Raw genomic sequence first — 6,008 nt, forward strand, 5'->3', positions numbered from 1 at the left:
TTGCAGGGTTGTATCGGGTGGTTTTTTTTTTTATCAGAGTCTGTTTGTCATCACGGGCTTTTGTCCACCTGGTGTCAAGCTCAGAGTATAGGACACTGAAGGAGCCTTTGGGATTTCCAGAGGTGGAGCTGCAGAGTTTTGCAATGACTTTGCAGAGATCATTCAATGCCTCAGAATAAATAGAATAAATAAATGTCCCCAGTTGGCTGCGCCTGGAGGTTGGCTCTGGGTCGTTTCCAGCTCTTCTCACTCTTGGGTCGGTAAGGGCCCTACGGGGTTAGGGTTAGGAGGTACATTTGTACAGAGTCACTGTTGCTGTCCTCTGAAAATCCAGGCTGGAGGAGAAGACTGCATTGCAAGAGACTCCAGCCTCTGATTCCTGTGGTTTCCTTGCTGCAGACTGAATCAATCAATCAAAACAAGACTGGAAGCAGGAAAGACTGCTCCGAACCGCAGAATCTAACACTAGAGGCCTGGAAGGGACCTTAGGGGTCAACTGTGCAATCTCCCTCCTTCTCTGCCCCACTTCATGTTGCTTTCTTAAAAGAACTGTTCGTATTTTTACTGATATCTTTTGGTTTTACATAAGCCTCACTTCCAAATATCTCTCTCCTTCCTTCCCTACCCTATGGGATTTCCCTCCCTTGTAACAAAGAGAGAGGGAAAGAAAGCAGGTCAGTAAACTTAACCTGCACATCAATCGTGCCTGACAATTTATGCCCCAGGGCTCTTTCCAATTTCCCACACTGCCTCTCTCACCTGTAAGCATTTGGACCTGTCTATATACATTCTTCCCAGAAGATTTCTTGCTGCTGTTCCTTCTTCTATCTCTTTTCCCAAGATGAGACTTCTCCCAAGATGAGGTTTGCTGGGATGTTTCCATCATCAGCCGGGGGGGGATGGGTTTATTGTGTTCCCCCTGTGAAGGAGTGGGGCGTGCCAAACTCACAAAGCTTATTACATCCAGTAGGATGGAGAGTATCACTGAAATCGGTCAACATGTAATTATTAACCTGCATGCCAGGCACTATCTAAGCCCTGGAAATACTAAGAAATGAAAGTCTCTTCCCTCAAGGAGCTTCCATTCTAAGATTCAAGACAACACATACATATATCAGTATACAAGGCACATACAAGAAAAATAAAAGGTAACCTTACAGTGGAAGGAATTAGCAGTAGGTGTGTTCATATGTGTGACCAGGAATGGTATCCTGCAGAAGATAGGACATGGGCACAGTCTTGAAGGAAGCCAAAGATTCTAAGTGACAGAGTTGGGGAGGAAGTACACTCCAGGCATGAGGGAGGAAGAATTTTCAGGTGTGGCTGTGAGGCATAGAGCACTAAATAAAAAAAAGGTGGAAGGGAGAGGTTAAGCATTCATTCTGGCAAAATGAGCAAATGAAGGTATCTTCTGATGCCAGTGCGTAGACGAAGAGCAGCAGAAGAAACCCTCATCTGTTTTGTGTCTAGTAGTGGGCCAGCTCTCCAGCCAAAGTCACGCTCTTCTTGAGAAATCTCTAAGCCCAGATCAGAATAGTCAGAAGTGGAAAAATCTTGGAAGTCATCTATGCCAATGCCCTAACTTTCCAGAGGAGGACACTGAAACGAAGAGGAGTTAGGTGACTTGCCCGCTGAAACCTCTTCCAACTCTGAGGCTCTGGGGCTTTGTAAGTTACTTCACTTCTACCTGAGGACTGTGGGGTAAATACTAGGCCATCGACCTCCCGAGGTTCGTGCCCCATGATTCTTGGAAGTCTGAATTCCATTTTCTGTTTCCAATTACCTTTTCCATTTCAAAAGGTCTCTGCTGACACAAAGGTCTTGCAGCGAACAAAGAGGGAGATAGAATGTCTGCGTATTGGCATGAAGTTAGAGAATGAAATCAGAGGAAATGTGCCTGGAGCGAGGCAAACTAGATCACAACATGAAGGTCATCTGGATCTGAGGGCTAGCTCGGCTTCAGTGGCTGTCTCTTCTGATGGGTACCCAGGCAAGAAGCCAGGGAAACCAGGCCCATCACAACCAGATGGGTGGTGGATTTCCTTCACAACGATATGTAGGTTTTAAAAAAAAAAAAAAAACCAATGAACTCAAGACCTGTTTTGGTCTCCCCTAGTGACTCATAATTCATCCCGTACTCCTGAGACATACTTCAGAATGTGGGATTAGATGGAGCCCACGGTCTTCTCAGAGCTGGGCCATGTGGCGCTGGTCTACCCTTAAGCCCAGAACCTCTGTTGAGGATGGTGATCTGGACCTAATAGGAAACAGCTGCCTTGAGGCGAGAGGCTCTGGAAATCGTTCCCCATCTCCCAAGACATGCCTTCCTCAGGAGTCCCCGTTGTCAGCCCATCAAGATAATTACCTGTCAGTCTTCCGAATGCGGACGCAGAACAGCTGGCTGGGCTTGAGTAATGAAAAGCTTATGGAGAGAAGCTGGGCTGAGGCCCTGTCAAGCTGCTTCTTTGGAGAAAGCGGTTCAGGATTCCGTTGGTCCGGTCCACTGCCCACAGCCTTCTTTTCCTCCTCTTGGAGGTGTGGCTGCTCTGGAGTAGCCAGTGGAAAGGGGAACCAGACAGGGGAGGAGAGGTTGCCAGGGAGAGGAGACTCAGAGCGAGGCACAGTCTAACAGGGCCCCTGCCCAGGTTTGTTATTGAAAATAACCAGGTGCAAAATATGAGTGGCTTCATGACAGGGTGAGTGGAAGAACTGGGGCAGGTGTCTTAGGCCACTATGGCGGTGCCTGAGCTCTGAAGAAGGGGCTCTGCTGGCTGCCATCACGGCCGTGGGGCAGGGACAGCTCAGCTTCCTCAGGAGTCTGGGAAGGAGTCCATCTATCCCAGCCAAGAGTCCTTTGGGACCTGAAGAGAGATCAAAGCCTTTTCTCTGGAGGTCAGAAGTTTATCTTGGTGCCAAGCAACCATCCTAGGATTTCTACTCAGGCACTTTGATTCCAAATACAATGTTTTTTCCCTTGCATTTTTCAGGGAAGACAAAGATAAGTTGAGAAAGAGAGCTGAAGAACGATGTTATTGAGTGTCAAATTGTATAGGCAGATGAGTGGTGCGATGGATAGAGCACTGGGCCTGGAGTCAAGAAGACCTGAGTTCAAATCCAGCCTCTGATACTTCCTAGCTGTGTGACCCTGGGCAAGTCACTTAACCTTTGTTTGCCTCAGCTGCAAAATGGGGATATTAACAATACCCTCCTCAAAGGGTTGTTGTGAGGATCAAATGAGAAAATATTTGTAAAGTGCCAGTTACAGTGTCTGGCATAGGAAGAAGTGCTATGTAAATATTTATTCCCTCTCTTGCAAAATTAAATATAATACACTCAAATGCTGATATAGTAAGTACAAATATGTTTATATGTTATAAGTATGTATGGTTTAAATATATTTGTTATTTAAACAGTCTAAATAATAATATAAACTGTTCATTTATATATTATATGCTATTATATAAATATGTATGTAAATTATTAAACATTTTAATTATTTACATCTAATATATTGAATAACATATTATAAATACATCTGGCATTTATATAGTGCTTTAAGGTTTACAAAAATACATATGCATTATCTCATTTGATCCCTGAAAATAACCTTGTGAAATAGGTGAATGTAGAATCCCTACTTCACAGATGAGGATCCTGGGAGTCAGGATCATACCACCGGTAGGTATCCGAGATGGGATCTGAACCCCAGCATCTATCCACTATACCAAGCTCCCCCTCAAAAGGTATCAGCAACCAGCCAATCAGTGAGTGTTGATTGAGCACCTACTATGTGCTTGGCACTGAGGCCACAAAGACAAAGCAGGAACCTGTCACCGATCGCTAGCTTTGGCTTGGCGAGCCTTTCTGAATTTAACCTGGTCCCTAGGGGAATGGCCTACAGTCCACCGCTGAGTCTGTGCAGAAAGGTTTTTGAACTTGGTAAACCTACTCGAGTTTGTCTTCCCAGGCCTAACCCAGGATCCCTCCTCACCCAAGGCTGGTGTAGAACTTGAATGCTGGCTGTTAATTAATAGTTAGCTTCATTACAGAGATTCTTTGTGTAACTGGGGCAGCGAGGATATAGCGGCAATCGTTCCCTAGACCCAGTCGTGTTGGAATTGCGTTGGCATGGCCGTTAAGCCAGCAGAGCTCTCCAAAGCAGAGCCCCAACCAGCAGCGGAGACCAGGGCCAGTGCAGCGGGTGTGAGAGCCAACGGAGGATTTGGGAAGGAGAGGACAGAGCTGCCAAAGGTCAAGCAGTAGAGTCTACTTTAGAAGGGCCTGCCTCGTGTCGACGTGATCTCTGCTCTGCGTGCAACTAGGATTGAAGGCTCAGCTTATCTGATGGCACTTTCCCCATGTTGCCTGTCACTCTGCATTTTTTCCTTAACCAGACCAATTTAATCCAAGTTTTTTAGGCACCTACTATGTGCTACTAAGAGGCAGTAAGGTGGCACAGTGGATAGAGAGTTGTCCTCTAAGCCAGGACTGGGTTCAAGTTCTGCCTTTGAGGCAGGTGTGACCCTGGACTAGTCACTTCATCTCTCCATGTTCCAGGCAACTCTAAGACTTCAGTGCCGAGAAGGTACCCACATGCATTGATGGAGGGAATGTCTAACTTTGGAGTTCTCTCCACCCATGGAATCACAGGGCCAGTCTCTATCCCTTCCACATATCCTACTATGCACAAGAGACTGTGCTAGATGTCGGAGGGGGTGGAGGAAGCACAACAATAAAAGGAAGAAAAAAACCCAAATAGATGTTTTTAAAAGGAGGTAAAGAACACACGCTCTCCGGTCCTGATAAGTACTCCCCTCTTCTTGTCAATTTCTTTGTATCTAATTTGCGTTTTCTTGTCAGCATATACATTGTATCATGATGGCAAGATCCTTGAGGGCAGGGAGCGTTTCATGTTTGTCATGTCATCCTTAGCACTGAGTACAGTGCTGAGCACACAGTAGGTGCTTGATGATATTTTGTTGAGTGGAGTTGAGTCTGGGTCAAGAATATCTTTTAAAAAAATCTCTTGAGGTGAGGCTGAGGGGTTTTGTTTGTGCTTTGATTTTGGTTTATACCTCTGATTTTATTGGGATAAGGAGGAAACTCCCTTTACCAATGTAAGCCAGCACCTGTCTGCGAGTTCTCATCTTAGAGAATTGTCTGGGGCCAATGGAGAGGCTAATAAAGATGATGATAGCAATAATAATGAACGTTTATGTAACACTACAAGGTTTGCAAAGCAATTTACAGAGATTATCTCATTTTATCCCCATTGTACATCTAGGGAAACTGAGGTTGTGAGAGTTTAAATAATTATCCCATTAGAGCAGAGTTAGTATATGTCAGAAGGAGGAACTGAACCCGGGTCTTTCAGTCTTGAAGGCTGGCATTCTAGCCACTGTGCCAAGCTGCTTCTCATGTCAGTTATTGATATTTAATCATGCTCAATTGCTATGATTATACACTAATAAATCTTTCCAGAATTTTTTTCTTATTTTAGAGTGCTCTTTAAGTCTTGAATTTTATTTTTATAAAGTCATTCCTTGTCATTTTGCCCCAAATGTCAAACGTATGGCTATGCTCCAGCACATTATGTACCAAGAAGAAAGCTCCTGCATCTGATTGTGAAAGTGTTCTCTGTTTGTGCCTTGTAGGTGGTCTTTGAAGCGCTGCACAATTTGGAGCCTCGTGGTTATGTTGTGGGCTGGATTATTGCCATCAGCTTGCTGGTGGGCATCCTCATCTTTTTGTTACTGGCCGTGCTCTTGTGGAAGGTAAGACATTCAGTGAGGCATTGCAACTACAGGCTGTTGTGATCAAAAGTGAAATGAGGCTCTCAATACATCCATGCCACGCTTGGTACATCCATGCCACCCTTAGTTCATCCATATATGCCTTATGTTCTGAGCATCCTTGGCAGCTCAAAGACAGCAAATATCTAAGGAGGTTTCCTATTGGAAAATGCCCTGGTGTGGTAGAATGTGATAGAGCAGGCATTGCTTGATGAG

At 45.0% G+C, this 6,008-nt stretch overlaps 1 long non-coding RNA gene across 1 annotated transcript in view; it reads left to right on the plus strand.

Moving 5' to 3' along the window:
• LOC114026497 overlaps positions 1–6,008 on the plus strand; it is a 31,608-nt gene that overhangs the window by 8,148 nt on the left and 17,452 nt on the right. The window contains exon 2 of the long non-coding RNA XR_003567127.1: positions 5,655–5,774. This is a non-coding gene — a long non-coding RNA (uncharacterized LOC114026497). The remainder of the gene's footprint in view (positions 1–5,654; positions 5,775–6,008) is intronic.

The sequence above is a fragment of the Vombatus ursinus genome, unplaced genomic scaffold (genome assembly GCF_900497805.2).
Source record: "Vombatus ursinus unplaced genomic scaffold, bare-nosed wombat genome assembly UNPS02014840.1, whole genome shotgun sequence".
Classification (NCBI taxonomy): domain Eukaryota; kingdom Metazoa; phylum Chordata; class Mammalia; order Diprotodontia; family Vombatidae; genus Vombatus; species Vombatus ursinus.